Source organism: Petaurus breviceps, unplaced genomic scaffold, assembly GCF_028583685.1.
Source record: "Petaurus breviceps papuanus isolate PSGF00001 unplaced genomic scaffold, PetGlider_PUasm1.0 81, whole genome shotgun sequence".
NCBI lineage: Eukaryota > Metazoa > Chordata > Mammalia > Diprotodontia > Petauridae > Petaurus > Petaurus breviceps.
Window position 1 is genome coordinate 5,959,611 of NW_027186546.1, and position 18,357 is coordinate 5,977,967.

Sequence of the window (18,357 nt, forward strand, 5' to 3'; positions counted from 1 at the left end):
CTGTCTTGAGAATCCTTCTCCTGCTTCTATAATGACCATGATGGGATGGCAAAAGATGCTAAGAGCCATACAGCTTTTAGACTATCTGTAAAAACTAACAGTACTTTAAATGTAAGTTCTTTGTCCAATGACAAATGACTTGACATATTGTTCAAATAAATGAATCAGAGGAAGTCATAAGGTAAAGCAATGCATGGGTCACAGTCTTCTTGGAGGTACTAACAAAGGAAGCAGCTCAGTTGGTTTCATAGTATGCCCAGAGATAAAAAGAAACTATTTCCTAGGACACTTGGTTATCTATCTAATCTTTAACTTGTGACTAGGATAAGCAAAAGGATTATCCCAAAAATAATCACAATATAAGACTCAACATCTCTTGCAAACAATAAAGACATAATGGTAGAGTAAAGAGAACAATGGATTAGGAATCAGAAATCGTTGGCTTGAATCCTGGTCTTGCCACTTCCTACCTGTGTAACAACCTTGGGTAAATCACTTGGGCACTCGGGGTCTTGGATCCCACATAGGAAAAATAAAGTATCTCTAAATTTCCTCCTAACTCTCAATCTCTGATCCTTACACACACACACACACACACACACACACACACACACACACACACAAAAGATAGACATGCAATGACCTTGATAAGATGCTCTGAACCAAGTCAACATATACATTGATATTCAGTGATTTCAATTTGAGGTGGGGAGGGAAAGGGGAAAAGAAAAGAGGAAAGAAAGAAGGCTGTGAAACAACATAGTGAGAATAACATGACAAAAAATGAAATTGACAGGAAATGACTGGTTACTAGTCATAGGAACTGTATCTGTGGGAACAGACTATTGACGCCTTAGAGCAAAAGGTCAAAATCAACATAAAATTAGAAGAAAGAAGAAAGATGAGAAGACATGAAACACAGAACCACACAACTATTGTCATATCTCCATTTGAATAGCTGAATATTTTCATTTGGAATGAAGTTTATTTTCAACCATAAGTACTACAAGTTGATACTAAATCCTAATGTCTTCTTACACACTTGAACTACTTTTTAAGAAAATATTTTTTATTTTGTTTTCAACCTTGTCTTGGAAAAAAAAAGTTTTTTGTGAGCAGTGGACTAGGACTCTCCCAACACTCTGGCTCATGTGAACCAGCTCAAACCTGGGGCCTGACCCAAGAGGGTCATTTTCTCTCTCTGGCTCATTATGCCCTCACTTGGAACTTATTACAGTTAATTTCCAAATACAGCTGAGCTAAGGTATAGTTCATGTCTAGCTTTCCATACATATGTATAAAATAGGTCCCCAGCTCCAGCACAAGCACTCAAGGTTACAATATGAGTAATCACTAAAGGACAACCTGTATTTCCCTGCACAGATAATAAAGAAAATGCAGAGGACTCATGGGAGTCCATAAACTTATAAAGAAAACATTAAATTGCCTGTAAGCTCCTCTCAGAAAAAGGTTTCTCAACAAGTAACACTCTTTCCTTTGTACAAATTGCTAACTGTATTATCAATAAGGTGGTAAAGTCCAGGTCCATCTCACCCCACAAGTCCCAAGTCTCTTTCCACTGAACTTCTCCAAGTCAAAGGAGCAACACTGGCAATCTTCTCCCTTCTCCAAGAAGCACAATGTTCAAGAAATCCCCTTCCTTCTTTCTAAAACGCAAGAATTCCAAACTCTTGAGCTTAAGGCTACCCACAATTCATTTATATAGATAATCAGAGCAATTCCCAAGACTGGCATTGCCCAGGAAATCTCAAGTCTCTGACTATAAGACTAAATTACAGTATCATGCTGCCCAGGGAATTAAAAGACCTCTTTCTCTATACAGGAGGTTGGTGTACAAGAACACTGCTGATGAACTTCTCTTGGGCCAAGTGGGAAAGCACATGTCTGTTTCTGCCATATACTTCTGCATGAACTCTATCACTGCCTCCTCTGGTGCCACATTTTGGCCTAGGAACGTCAGCTTTCAAGTCTCCAGTCTCTAAAATGTGCTCAGAAAGTTATTGGGTAAACAAGACACCACCAATTACTGGGGAGAGAAGACTGTACACGGAGAGGTTACCCCCTACCACTACCCAACACAATTCTTGTTCAGCTGTGCTCTCTTCTGAGGAGGGAAAAGGCAAGAATGCACCTTCTTCCCTCTCAAAAGGGAGGCTCACACCTTATAAATCAGTCAGTCAGTCAAAAAACATTTATTAAGCCCTTGTTATATGCCCTCAGGCACATCAGTTTAATCAGAGAGCTACTCAAGAAGAGGCCCCTTGTAAACCATCCCTTATACTCTCACCAATTTAAATTAATTATTCTAATGCAGTATAACAGTGTATATCTCAGGCAGCATGGTATAATGCTATGGTTCTCAACATTTTTGGTTCCACAAACCCCCTGGGTATTGTGAAAAATGTATTGTGAACCCCCTACACTGCCCTCATATTCATTCAGATGTAGTCATCAAGTACTTGCAATTTAGAAAAATATGAAGTTTGGCCCAAGGAACCCTGTTTCAGACAATCTGCTCCTCTAACAAGTGATGTACCGCCCACCACTAAATTATGTGCCCCCCTTCCCATCAAAAAACCTCTCCCCCTTTTTTCCTTAGAAGAGTTTAATTGTTGTCAAATGCCCTTTCAATACACAACCTCAGAGGAAATTTCCCACTCTTTTACCAAAGTTTGCCCTAGGAAAAGGCCTTGTTATAACTCTGGTGCAATATTAATAACTTCACTGTAAAAGAACAGGACTGTGCCATACGTAATTATACCTATGAAAAATTCAGAGAAGCATGAAAGGCCATAGGAAGTAACACAAAATTAAATAAATAGAACTAGGAAAAAATGTAGATACAATGACTGCAACAATGCAAACGAGGGGGAAAAAACGAAACCAACACTGGACATTTATAATGACCCACCTTGACCTCACATTCAGCCCATATGCTGGCTAGTTATGTTAAATGTTTTTTTCCCCTTTTTTTGCTACAAGGGATCACTCATTGGGAAGGGAAAGGAAAGGAATATATTTGTAAGTGAAGGTGAGATATAAACAAAAAAGAGCAAAAAAATTTTTTGAAGGAATTTGTGTTTGAAAATTGTATTTTAAAAACAGAGTAACTCATACCAGAGTAACTTCCCTTCATATACGTGTATATATATATTTTTTCTTCTGAGAGGGATGTGTCAAAAGACATATCATACTGCATTTCAGCAAGACATTTGACAAAATCCTTTACCATTTCCTAGAACCTCTGATGGAGAGATATGAACTCTATAAAAATAAAGATATGTGGATACCGAAATCTTTGATTATCTGCACCCCAAGAGTTCATGGGTCAATACCAAGCTGAAAGCATTCAAGAGGAGTGTCCCAGAGCTCTGACCTTGGCCTATTTCTGTGCAATATTTTCCTCATGAGTTGAATGAAGAAATAGATAGCATGCCTACTGAATTTGTGGTTAAAATAAAATTCAGAGGGATAGCAAGTGATTCTTATGATGGAACTGAAATTCACAAATATCTTCACAAATATGTTTAAGCTACAAGTTGAATTTTCATGATAATAAATGTAAAGTCTGACAGATTTTTTAAAAAAACTAATTACACAAATATAGAATGGGAGAAGTATAGCAAGAAAGTGGTGCAAACATGCAAAAAAAAACCATAGTTGGTTATATTTTTTGATGAGAATAAAAATAATTCCATGCAAGAATGAGCTGAAAGATCTAGGGATATTTGGCATAAAGGAAAAAAAAGATTTTCTGGTTCTTTAATTTATTCATAATCATCTTAAAGAGTTGTCAGAAACATTGATCTGTATTAACAGAGGGAATTTCCTATCCAGGTGTTGCCTACACCCATGAAATCAAAGGTCTTGGAAAAAAAATTAGAAATAAATTCTTAGCGATGCCCCACAGAGAGCTTTCTCAGGTACCCCTCTAGAGCTGCTAAACATGGCATGAAGTTTTTGCCCACGTGTTCCACAGTAAATTCATGCTATCTAATCTCAGGAGTTACTCTGCAACTCATTCATTCATTTCATGTTTATTCCCTCCCTGTTGTGTTCCTGATAGTACTTGCCCAAACCCAATCTCCCAACTAAACCCCTGCCCCCTTCATATTTCAAGAAGATTGAAACTAAATTCTCTTAATTACCTGTTCTCTACTTCAGAATTTCTCTATATATTCCTCTGTCTTCTATTTCTTTCCCATCTCAAAGAAACATGCCCGTCATTTCCAAGTCTAGTCTTTCTATCTGTACCCTTGATCCCCCTGTCCCTTTCTATCTCCTCCATGACCTTGTTACATCCATCATTCCTTCTCTCTTGCATTTTCAGTAACTTTTAAGCTCCTTCTCATCTGCCTACAAACATGTTTAAGTACCCACTATCCTAAATTACAACCTTGACTTGATTCTTCGGCACCCTTGAGCTACATACTATTCTATCTCCCTCTTCTTTCTTTCACTGCCAAACCTGTCGCATCTCTTGCTGAATTACTGCTCATCCTCAGCTCATATTCTAACTTATAGCTTTATTTATCACTCTACTGGTCGGGTCTCTTGATGGAAATAATTGTCAAGACAAATGGTGTTTTCTCTGTCTTCATGTCCCTTGACCTTTCTGCTATCACCCTATTCCCAAGGTCTCTATGTCATAGAAAAATCTCAATAAACTGTGGTCTTAGGGTCTACTCTATAGTACATTATTCATTCCTGACCACCTGCACGGATGTTGGTTCCATATCTGTGTGACCTCGGGAAAGTTGTACCAATTCTTTGTGACTTAGGTTCCTTATACTAGATGATCATTAAGGCCCCTTCTAGCTGTCAATGACTGTCATACTCAAAATAAGAGAAGTTCCAGCTCTAAAGTTCATGAATCTATAATGATTAACTCATCTATTTTGTTTGTTTGGGGGGGGGTTGTTTTTTGGAGGGGGGAAGGCAGGGCAATTGGGGTTAAGTGACTGACTCGACCGTCACATGGCTAGTAAGTGTTAAGTGTCTGAAGGCAAATTTGATCTCAGGTCCTCCTGACTCCAGGACCGGTGCTCTATTCACTGCGCCACCTAGCTGCCCCTACTCATCTACTTTAACCAAAGAGATTTCTATGTTCAATTCAATAATTAAGTTATGCTGCCCCAAGGTCATAAACAGAAACTCAGAATGTATATTCCCTTAGAAATAATAATATAAATTGTATGTACAGCTCTTAGGTAGCCCATAAAAGTCTCATAATGTGATTGAACTATAGTACTACTACTAGTAGTCTGTTTCTGATTTAATTATGTATTGAACTGGAAAGGGGTAGGAGACGTCAGGACAGTGGAAGGGCAGGAACAAGGTATCAAGGGAGCTGGAGGGCCTGGCCTGAGATATTAGCCACATGTGAGGTAATCTCCAATTATGACTATAGGATCCCAGACCTAAAAGGGTTAAAGTTCCAGCGGTGAAAAGTCCTTCAGGGCACGAGCTCTGTTCCAGATGGCAAGGTGACCAGAGACTGTGCCCAGGGATTAAAGTGCCCTTATAGTACTCTATTTCCCACAGAAGGAAGTAAGGTCTGTGCTCTCACAATGCTTCACGATCCAAATTTTCTCAGTTTCCTCTAGGGCCAAACAAAGCTCCTACCCACTCCTGATGTTAGCTAGCTAAGTTCCAAAAGGAAAGCAGCTGATTGAACTAATTCACAAGAAAGTATCAATGACTCGTATTCAAAATCAGAGATATTCCTAGTAAGAATCTCAGAGTTCACCTAGCATCCACTTGAAAACCTCTAGTTACTGGGAATTCACAACCATGTAAGGCAACTCATTCTACTTTTGAAGAGTTCTAGTCTCCTCAATGTAACTTCTGCCCATTCCTCCTAATTGTGCACACTTTCCTCACCATCACAACAGGGCCAAGCAAAACATATCTAATCCTTTTATACGAAATCTCTTTAAATATTTGAATATAGCCTTTTCATCGCTAACTTTTCTCGTCTCCCTGTTAAATATCCCCAGTTCCTTCTAGCAACCCTCATATGGTTGAGTCAATTCATTAATTACAGGTTGCCATTCTCTGGATACATCCAGTCCTTTCTAAAAAGTGGCATCCAAAACTGAATACGACAAGCCATACATATGTGGTCTGACTAAGACAGAATACAGCAGGGCTCATTGATAACAAACATTGGTTTGGTGGTGGTCCTTTAATTTACCCAATGATCATTTTAGCTTATTTGTTACATCACTTTATGGACTCACATGAAGTTTGCAGCCTGCTTAAAAAGAAGAAAGGGGGTGAGGATTCATATGAGATAGGCAGATATGACTGTCCATCTTGTCCTTTCACAGTTAATTTTTGGAACCCAAAATTATTACTTTCCACTTAATATTAATATTGGGAGCCCAGAGACAAGATAAAAACAAACCAGAGACACTGAGGAGAAGCAGCTTCAGGAGAGCCCAGCAGAGAGCTCCACCTAAGCTAAGGGGATACATATGAGGCTTCTATGAAGAGAGAAAAGGTCTTTGAGGAACAGGAGCTGGGTGTGGTGTCATTCCTCAAGTAAGAAGACCTCAGACACTGAGCGTACCAACACCCTGAGCCTTCCATCTCCTGCTAGGCACAACACATCCCCTGAGGAAATGCTATGAGGGGCCAGGCGGAGTGTCTTTCACCTACCCCAAGTAGCCAGCACAAGGCATCTGCCACCTCCTGCTGCTGCTGCTAGCCTAATCTCCAAACTGGGAAGTGGAAAACCATCTGTGCAAAGAAGAGCAATCCTCCCTTAGATTTTAGGTCTCCCATCTGCTGCTGCACCTATCCTGTAAGGGTGCCATGTCCCTCCTCCACCCTGTCACTCAATGATGAACATTCTCACTCATGGTAACACCCTTCATGCCCCAGTGCCTTTGAACTCTTGTAGATCATCCTTCAAATGCCATGCCACAACTTATTCCCAACTCCTCAATCCTCCCACCCTAAGGTTTCATCCTAATTCCCCCCAGCCCTTCCACTATGCTTCCAGTGTGCCTGCTCCATAGACAACAAACTTCCCTTCACCTTAAATCTCTTCCTCTCCTACTCCTTTGGTCTACTAGCTCTTGGTGAAACTTTGCTTCTCCCTGATGACAAAGCTTCCCTGGCTACTCTGTTTATACATTTGCTCATTCTCCTTGGCTACTGGTCAAGGCAGGGGAGTTAGAATACTCCTTGTTCTATATTGCCATTTCCAGGTTCTATCCCTTCTTCCATCACTCAGAAACATCTCTTCCTTTGAGGTTCATGCTAAACCAATCAAATTCCTGCTAGCTGTTATCTGTAGACTCCCAGGTCATTTCCCTTCTTCCCTTAATGAGTTTGATGTCTGGCTTTACAATTTTTCTCTCCTCCCCAATTCCTACCCTCATACTTAGGGACTTCGACACACCTATTGATTCTACCTTCTAACACTCAACCCACTCAATTCTACAACCCACTCATCTCCAATGAGCTACTCCTCCACTTCATGCACAAACATAGTCACACCCCTCATCTTGCCATCACCCACAAATGTACCACTTCCATGTTCAAGACTTCTGAAATCCCTTTATCCAACCACAATCTATTGACTTTTCACCTCTCCCCTTGCCTTTACTTTCATAACCCTATTCACACAGTGACCTCCAATACCTTGACTCCTCAATTCTCTCTTAGGCCATCTCCCCTAAATCAGCCTCTATCCTCTTCTCCTCATCTTGTCTCCTTGATGAACCAAGTCAACTCTATTCTGTCTTCCTCTCTCAAATCCTTAGCCCCTTTATATATAGCTGATGATGCTCAGCCGATTCAGTTTTTGATCACTACCACCATTTGGTCCTACACAAGGGCTGTTGAATGAAGGTGGAGAAAATCATGCAATGTTTTCTCTGGATTCACTGCAAAACTGTGTTATACAACTTCAACTGGGTCCTCATTACTGCTAAGCAATCCTACTTACTATACCTCCCTTATCAACTTACTATCCAACTCCCCACAGTAACTCTTTCAAATCTTTTCATCACCCCTCAAACCTCTTATGCCTCCTCCCCCTACTTTCTCAGTTAAGAACCTTGTCCCACATTTTACAGAAAAAATTGGAACCATTTTCTTTGACCTCACTCTTTCGCCCTCTTTCTCATCTCCTATCACTCAGATGCCTTCTGCCACTCTCTCCTCCTTCACCTCTGTCTCACATGATGAAATCACCTTATTCCCTACTAAGGTTAACCCCATCTCCTCCAACAGACTGCCCCCTTTCTCATAGCCACTCTTTCACTTATTTTCAATCTCTTCCTTTCTACTGGTTCCCAAGCCCTCTCAACACCACCACCTCCCCCTCCGCCCCACCTTAAAGTATCATAAAAATGCTATTATTATGGTTATCTTATTGAACTTTATCTCACACTCTTTCCAAGCTCTTGGCAAAAAATAACCTATCAATTTACAAAATGCATCTAGGTTTGAACATCACAGACTTGTGATGTGAAGGCAGTAGAGCAATCAGAAATTTGAGAATTACTAAATATGGATACATACTTCCAAATGAAAAGTATATAGGTGCTGCCCATGGAAAGGATTAAAATGTGCTGATTTGACCTATGTCAACATGCCACCCAAGTTGAAGTGGTAAGCATTTATATGTCAAATTAGGGCAGCATCTCTTCCTGGGATCAAATAGTACCACCTTTTAATTCAACTCAAATATAGATAGATAGATAGATACATACATACATACATACATACATACATACACGCATGCATACATACATGCATACATATATACACACATACATTAATAAATAAATAAATATTAAGCATTTTGCCTTGCAAGACATTGTACTAGGTATAGCATAGAATAGTATAGTATGGAATGGCTCTCCTTAATGCCTAGATTTATTTGATAAATGCATAGTGCTCAATTATACTTCAGTTTTGCAGATCTAATCATAAGATTCACTTTTTGATCATATACATATACATACAAATTCTTCCAACAATTGCCAGTGGCCATTTTGGACTTTTTTCAGTCAGCAGAAAAAAAATGTGGATCCTACAGTATCCTTTTGTTTTTTTTATTATTGAACAATAGCACTAATAGAGGCATGAACTCTACCCTCCTACTAGACCCCTTCTCCATTCACTAATTAAATGCCAAGAATATTAAGTACAAGTGACTAAGAAACAAACATCCTATGGGAACCACAAAACCTCTGTTTTCCCAACCGTTGTTTCAATGCTTATCCCCTCTATGCATCGTTGGCAGGATGTTCATATTCATTAAGCAGCTAAAGTTTTTCCTGAAGGAAAAAGCAAGCTACTTTCTCTCACCTCCTAAGTTGAACTCATTCTGTTAAAGGAGTTGTGTGATATCTGAGGTTCCACATCCTTACTGCAAGATTAACAATTGCTAATTCATACAATTTCTAAAATAATTTCCCCAGAAACAAATATTAAGATCCTGACCAATGACACAGCTATAAGAGGAGCTGTAATATGCCACAAAAAACTACCAGACTTACAATGTCTTTATCATGACACTATATCATTGAGACTCTATGTCATCACATGTTTATAAAAACTATCAAGAAAACCACAAGATAACCATTGTTTTACAAGGTTCTCTTGGAGGCCAGTCAACACCTTCTCTCTTCTTTCCATTCCTACCCTTCCTTTTGGCTGCTGAAGGTAAGAGAAGTCTTTATTCATGCCCAACCGTTTTAGACAAGAGACTAGAGAATTTTCCTTTACATGAGGAATGTGTTTCATTAACACCTTTAATGCTTCGAAATTTATTAGTAATGCATGGTGGAGTGGAAACACTGGGAATCAGAGGACAACAGTTCAAATCCTGGCTCTAAGACAACATCTATGTGGATCTTCATCTGTCTGGGTCTCAGTTTCCTCATCTGTAAAATTAGTTCAACTAAATGGAATGAGTTCCCTTCCAGCTCTAAATCTATTATTCCATTATTATTAAAATGGAAAATAAATTTCATTGTCCCCAATATTTAAGTCCTTATGAGGCTCCTTTAAAATGCCATATACATATCATGACTATGGATTATCAATTAGAGGAAATAACATTGGAAGAGAACTAGAATCACAAAATCATAGAATCTTAGAATTTTAAATGACCTTAAAGATTATCTAATTCAACTTCCCACAACCTATTTCCTTCTACAATATACCTGATTCGGGGTCATTTCACCTCTGCATGAATATTTCCAATGGCAAGGAACCACTAGTTCCCAAAGTTGACCATTTCCCTGTTGGACAGCTCTAATTGTTAGAAAGTTTTTCCTTACATTCAGTTGAAATCTACCTCTCTGTAACCTCCACCTATTGGTGCTAATTGTGCTGTGTGATGCAACACAAAACAACCCTTTCACATGACAGTCCTACAAATGTTTGAAGAGAAATATAATGTTCCTTCTAGGTCTTCTCTAGGGCTAAAGTTATGGAGTTCTTCATCCCTTTCTCATATGACCTAATTTCCAGAAATTCCTCCCCATTCTGGTTGACCTTCATTGTCCACAATCTAGTTTGCTGATGTCCCTCTTTAACAGTGCTATGAAAAACTGAACCCAGTGTTTCAAGTAGACCCTGCTCAGCATTAAATGCTGTGGGGCCATAACCTCCCTTGATCTTATTACTCCCCACCTATACAAGCAGCCTAGGATAGTATTAATGCTCTTAGTAGCTACATTACACTCAAATTGAGTTCTGATCAATTTTTTTTTAAACAGGCTTCTTTAAAAATACACTGATGCTTGGGGCAGCTAGGTGTTACAGTGGATAGAGCACCAGCCCTGGAGTCAGGAAGACCTGAGTTCAAATCCGGCCTCAAACACTTAACACACAAAAACTAGCCATGTGACCTTGGTCAAGTCACTTAATCCCAATTGCCCTCCAAAAAGCAAAAAAAAAAAATACACTGATGCCCAACCCACGTCATTCTCCACTTATGTACTTGATATTTTTTTAACATGGATATAGGATTTTACATTTATCCCTGAGACCAACAAGGACAAAAATTTGGTTAATTATCAGAAAAATATTCTCTGCCACTCATTACAAAAATTAAAAGGACCATTACACAAAAAGGAAAAAATGAAAAATAGATTACTGAGGTTAGCCTAGAAGATCATAAGATAGAATGATGGAATAAATCTGTAGTAATTATAGAACTGTCTCAATCCCATTTTGTTTGGCCTGACACCATCTGACTACATAATAAGTATAAGTATAGTAGAATCAGAAAGGTGAGAACAAACTCAAAAATAATCATTTGATACCAGCCAGAATGACACTAACATCATCCATATCTTCTATTTCCACTTAAATTTCCAGAAAAGAGCTACAGAGTTACTAGTGGTGATTCACTCCATAGCCATCAAGGACCCACCTTGGCAGGCCCTTTATTTAGGAGCTCTAGTTCCTCTAAGAAACAGCAGTTTAAGAATTCAACTACCACTTCCTGGCAAGTCACACATTAAAGGGAAGCCTTACCTTAGAGGAAGCAGTTGGCAAGAGAAGTTGCTTGGCCAGAAAAACCTCTAACTACTATACAGCAGTTCCCACAATCATTAAAAAAGGACAAAAAAACCTGCCCCTGTTCTCAGGGAGCTGCTGGAGGGCAGAGAAGTCACATTGTTATTCTAGCCTCTATTTTTTTTAAGCCAACATGGTATGATGGTATCTGAGTGGCACCAGAAAAACATAAAACTAATATAAATAAATAAGCAAAGACTTCATATTTTCAGATAATTGAGGGCCACTGTTACAAATGTTGTTCCAACATTTAATTGACTCTAACAGATTGAACAATCAGAAAGATCCACTGGTAACATTAAAATGTAAAAAGCCCTAGAGAAAGGTCTCCAGAAAGTTTGGTGTGTCCTCTATGAAAGATCTAAGGAAGAATAAGACCAAGAATTGCACAGCATAAAAATAACACACATCCAGATTATCCCGATGGAAGGGAAGACCCACACCTATAATATCACTGTTCTTTCTAAGCAGTGATGAAAGCTGTCAAGGAGTTGCCTGTAATGCTAAAAGACAAAGATTAAGGTTATCATACAATACAAACTAACAAAATTATAAAATTGTTTTTAATTAAAATTAAAAATTAATCTAAATTAAAACAAAATTTAAAAATAAAATTAAAATTGATAAATCTTTGTAAAGGAGAAAGGACAATGAATATCACTCAAGAGGCAAACTAAAGAGACTCTCATACCTGCTAATAACAGAATTTAATTAATGTGTTGAGGATTATAGGCCCTTTTAGGGCACTTAGATACACACAGGGAACCACTGAAATAATGCCAGGAGTTACATATGCTCCTGCCAAGGGTCTTATGTTCTACCTTCTTCTAGAGGTTTAAAATACAGACAGGTGGTGGCTACTACCTTCCAAGGATATTTTAATGTAATTTTACCAAATGTATGGGAGTGCATTGGATGACCTCTGCTTGCAGGCTGAACAATCCAAAGACTGGCAAAGCATTTAAAAAAAAAAATCAGAGGAAAGAGAATAAAGAGCAGAAGGGATGAGAACAATTCAAACGACATATGTTAAATCTAACCAACAAACTTTGCTTTTAAAAAAGGCAAACTGAAGGTTTTCCCGATACACAATATATTTTATAGGCCACTCTCTAACCAGCTGTGACAGAAGCAATACATTCTTGGTGAATGAATAGGGGGATATCTGGAATAATGTCACACTGCCACTCCAAGTACTCATAATTCGGTCTACTTATACGGTAGTAAGACAAATAACAGATGTCTCTAATCTGTTACTGAAATCATAAAAACCTAAAGGTAGTGTGCCCCTATAACATATTATACTACTGATAAATTTCTGAAGATACATACTTGCTCCTGCTGAGAAAATAAACCCAAAAAATTAAAGTCAAATTTTTATTTAAGAAAGTAGCAAACAAAGTAGCCTCTGATATTTAGTCGAGCTTTCACATCATATGTTGGTGAATATATTCATGGGTTTAGCCCATCCTCCTTTCCAAGTCAGTCAAGTGGCATTTATTAAGCGCCTACTATTTGCCAAGTGCTAGAGAGGCAAAGAAAGGCAAAAACCAGTCTTGGACCTCAAGGAGTTCATAGAGTAATGAGGAAGACAACATGCAAACAACTATGTTTATACAAGGTCCCTGTATAATAGGATATAGGATAATAGGATAAGCTGCAGGTGATCTCAGAGGGAAGGCACCAAGATTAAGGAGAACTGGAAAAGGTTTTTACAAAAGGTAGGATTTTTAACTGAAATTTGGAGGATGGAGAGGAAGAGAACTTTGGACATGAGGGTGGGGGGAGTGGGGGAGAGGGGCAGGAAGATAGCCAGAGAAATAGAGTCAGGAGTTAAAGTGTCTTGGGTGAGGAAGAGGTATGTAAATGAGAGTAAAGAGTAAGAAAACTGGAAAGAGAGGAGGGAGCCAGGTGATGAAGGACTTTGGAAGGTAAAGAGATATTTGATCCTGGAGAAAGTAGGGAACCACTGGCAAGTATTGAATAAAGGGATGTTATTATTAGATCTGAACTTTAGGAAAGTCATTGTGGCAGTTGAGGGGTGGAGAGACACTTAAGGAAGGGAAAGCAACCAGCAGATATTGCAATAGTGAAGAAAGTGATGAGGGACTATACAGGATGGTTGCAGTGTCAGAGAGACCCAGGGAATGTGTTAAATGTGGTACATGCTTGTATTGGGTGTATAGGGTGCCCAGAGAAGACTAGCACTTGCAGTATGAGGGTTTGCCAAGCCCTTTTCAGGGCTGCTCATACACATTTGGTGTCCACCTGGCACCCAACTCTCGCCTGTAGCTCCAAGAAGTTGTAGCACATGCATCAGCCACACCCTGGTTTTACAACCATGTTGGCAGACCCACTAAACCAGGTAAAGGGTAACTGACAAGCCTTAAAACTGAGTTAGGGGTGTGTCTCCCCCAAGCATGTGAAGACTTTCCCTAGAGGAATGTAAGGATGAAAACAATTTGTTCCAATGGCCATGAAAGTGGCTGAGAGCTTAGTCAGATAGCAAAGGGGCCAACGTCATCTGCTGCATCCCAAGCAAATCATCTTAACTTTGACTTGCCACTGGACTTCAACGACTCTGGAAGAAAGAGTGAAGCTGACAACTTTGTACAGCTCTATCTCACTTAGATCCAATTCACTCACTTAAATTCCAAGTCAAGACATCACCCATCACATAATGATGTCATTGGTCCTCTTCAAAAACAAAAGACAAATGACAACAACAAAGGTAGAAATAACAGGACTCGGGGCGGCTACGTGGCACAGTGAATAGAGCACCAGCCCTGGAGTCAGGAGGACCTGGGTTTGGATCCAGCCTCAGACACTTAACACACAAAATAGCCGTGTGAGCTTGGGCAAGTCACTTAACCCCTTAACCCCAATTGCCCTCCAAAAAGCAAAAAATAAAATAACATTACTTGACAACTGATTAGATATCGATGTTAAGAGACAGTGAGGAGTTGAATGACAGGTTGTGAGTATGATGGTATATCTTCAATAGTAATAGAAAAGTTTGAAAGAGGGTAGGGTTTAGGGGAAGTCATTAACTGACCACAACAATATCTTTTGTATGAAAATGACCAATGTAAGAAGGGATATGGTTATGAATTGGTCTGTTCATTCTACAAAACAATTTGAAACTATACTAACAAAAAGTCACAAATGGGTATATTCTCTTTAACCTCGTAGTACCACTACTCGGCACAAACCCCATGATGAGCCAAGGTAGGTCCCACTTAAAAATAGTTTGTGGTAACAAAGAACTGGAAGGAAAGTAGGTAAACATTATTTAGGCAATGGGTAAACAAATTACAGTAGATGAACATACTGGAATATAATTGCATCATAAGAAATAATGAATTCAAAAGAAACTTCAGAAAGCTTGAAGGAAGCCATATAGCCCAAAGTAAGCAGAACCAAAGAAATCATTTACCTGATGTAAATAACTATTGTCAAACCCTGAAAATAAATGACCAAAGAATCAGAAGTTATGCAACTGCTGTTAACTCTGAAAAATACCAAAGAGCTCACAGTTGCAATATCCCAACTATTAACTTTGAAAAATAAAATAAAACCAAAGAGCTAACAGAGGTTATAAGCCAAAAAAAAAATTTTTTTAACTTTATTACATTGGGAGAGGGAAACTAGGCACACATGCTGGGGTCTCCTGTAGGAGGACTCTTACCTGATGTAAACAATTTACCTGATGCATGGGAAATAGTGGAGAAAGTTTAGAACTCTGAGCAATGCAGTAAAGCAGTGGTAATAAACTCAGAAGCAAACATCCCTGTGGCCACACACTGACTTAAAAAAACCAATTAAAATCTATTTTGTATTTTTATAAATTTATTTTGTTAAACATTTCCCAATTACATTTTAATCTCATTCTGGAGCTCTCCAAAGTTCTGCCACAAGGTTGACATCACTGCTAGTAAAGGACCAAATTTGAAGAATCATAAACTTAAGAACTAAAAGGAACCTTAGAAATAATCTGCTCAAATCCCGTAACTTTACTGATAAGACAACTGAGGCACAGAGAAGTTGAGTAAGCTTTCCAAGGTCACAGAGATACTGTGTCTAAGGTAAATGTGATCACAGGGCTTTCTGACTCCAAGTCCAATTCCCTCTCTATTCCACCATATTACCTCCTTCCCCTTGGTCAGAGTAGTGGAATACAAGTGTAGAACAAGATATATGTCATCAAATATGTACATTTGTTTTGCTTAACTGCACTTTAGGTGGTGCTGTGGCTAGAGCACTGGGCCTGGAGTCAGTAAGTCTTGAGTTCAAATTCAGCCTCAGACACTTAGCTGTGTCACCCTGGGCAAGTCACTAACTTTGCCTCATCTCTAAAATGAGTTAGAGAAGGAAATGACAAACCACTCTATAGTTATCTTTTCCAAGAAAACCCCAAATGGAGTCACAGAGAATCAGACATGATTAAATGACTCAAAAACAATGAAAACTTTTTTTAGGGGGGAAAACAGGGCAATTGGGGTTAAGTGACTTGCCCAAAGTCACACAGCTAGTAAGTGTTACGTGTCTAAGGCCAGATTTGAACTCAGGTCCTCCTGACTCCAGGGCCAGTGTTCTATTCACTGCACTACCTAGCCGCCCCTGAAAACTTTTTTGAAAAGGAGCGTTCTATTGAGAGGAGGGGAAGTCACTTGAAATGACAGTAATGTTTAACAAGACAATCAATAACACTTGTTTTAAAAGAGAAAAAAAAATGTTTTTACTGCATGTCCATCTTTTCACTCACATTGCCACCATCTCTTCTTTAGGACTTCATCACCTCTTGCCTACACTGCTATAAAACCTTCTAACTATCCTCTAATCCATCTTTCACAAAATGTTCAAATCTTCCTAATGCACAGATCTAACCAGGTCACTTCCCTGCTCAAAAACCTTCAGTGGCTCCTTACTGCCTATGAGATAAAATACAAACTCCTTATCTCAGAACTAAGTTCCCACACAATCTGGTTTGGACCAACCCTTCTAACCTTATTCACTTTATTTCTCTTAATACACTCTATAGTCCAGCCAACTCAAACTTCCAGCTGACATTCAATTTGTTCAACTGTTTCCTACTCTACATACCTTAATGTATACTATGTACTACCCCTGAAATATCTTGTCAATTCATCTAGAAGTACTGAAATCTTTCTTTTCCTTCCAAATGCAATGCAAGTGTCATTTCTTCCATGAAGCTGTCCCTAATCCCCACAGTTCAAAGTATATTTTCTCCTCCCAAGTTTTCCTAGATTTATTTCTTTCCTATGCCCTCAATATAAAATATCTTATCCTATACTTTTCTGTATACACATCAGATCTTCCCAAATGTCAGCTGACAAACACACATATGTACATGCATACATATGTATGTATTGTGGGGAGCTATATGTGTGTATGTAGCTTACAAAGTTTATATCACCAGGTTCTTAGGAGAAAAAAGTGGTTTGCTAACTTAAAAATGAGCCGTATAATATCTATGGTCTTTATGTATACATACATACAAATACACACATGCACATGTATCATGAGCATATATTATACATGTACATCATGTGGATGCATTCCACATATACATATAACATATTGCATGTATGCATTGCATGTATTGTAATTTTAAGAAAGCAAGAGATCTTGCAGAAGTTGATGGAACTTGACAACTGAACATGGATGTTAGCGGCAATATTTATCTAATGTTTTAAGTCTCGCAAAGTGCTTTATATGTATGTAATGGGAATGTAAATTTTAAAGATCTTCCCTGCCCCTAGGCTAAAGTGCACCTGGAGCTTGAGGTGGGAGGCTTGTTTTTCAGTAGATACTTTTTGATTGGCCAGTGGGTCCAAAAGGTTGTTACATTCTCTAAGCCAGGAGAAGGCTATATAAGGCCTGATGTGAGGCTTTGTTTTGGGGCTCCCTTTGAGAAGTGTTCTGTGATTTGATCTGGATTCTGGGAAGCCGTTGTCCAGAGCCCCCCGGCTTTGAAAAACCCAGATGTTGTTTGGTATGGATGTAATGGTTGGACAGTTCGGAAAGCTGTCTACTTGATCTGTTTCTGTCTTGATAATTCTGCCTGTATACTTTGAAGTTCGGGGTGCTGACCTTTTTCTCCTGAACGAGGTAAAGGATATATGTCTGACTGATTAAAGTAAGCTTGTTAACCCATTTTGAGTTGCTTTCCTTTATCAAAGCAGATCTAAGAACCTGTGTTGGCAGCAAACCCTGAGGACGCTTGGGGTGCTTGCTGCTACAATGTATTATCTGTAAAATGAAAAGTTGACCTCTAAGGTCTCTTCCAGCTCTCGATCTATGATTCTGTGATCTCATTTGATCTTTTTTTTGGAGGCAATAAGGGTTAAATGACTTGCCCAGGGTCACACAGCTAATAAGTATCTGAGGCCAGATTTGAACTCTGGTCCTTCTAACTCAAGGGCTGGTATTAGAGCTCCTACCTCCTACCACTGAGCCACCTACCTGCTCTTCATTTGGTCTTCACAGCGCCTCAGTGAGGTAGATCCTATGGATATTTTTAAAGGTTCAGGAATCAAAGGTCAGAGAGGTTAATTTACTTACCTCTGGTCATATAGCTAATAAGTGTCAGCAGTGAGATTTGAAATAAGGCCTTTCTGACTGCAAAGCAGAATACTCTACGCATTCTGCTACACTGGTTTTTCCTAATAAAATTAAAATCTTTGAGGACAGACACTATATCATTTTTTTAAATTGTATCAGTGTCTAGCACAGTGCCTTCTTCATAGTAATAAAGATGAC

General features: G+C 38.9%; 1 protein-coding gene across 3 annotated transcripts in view; it reads right to left on the minus strand.

Moving 5' to 3' along the window:
• The window catches only part of LOC138176119 (inositol 1,4,5-trisphosphate-gated calcium channel ITPR2), a 529,530-nt gene that overhangs the window by 456,663 nt on the left and 54,510 nt on the right, over positions 1-18,357 (minus strand). The gene's annotated exons all lie outside the window — the stretch shown is intronic.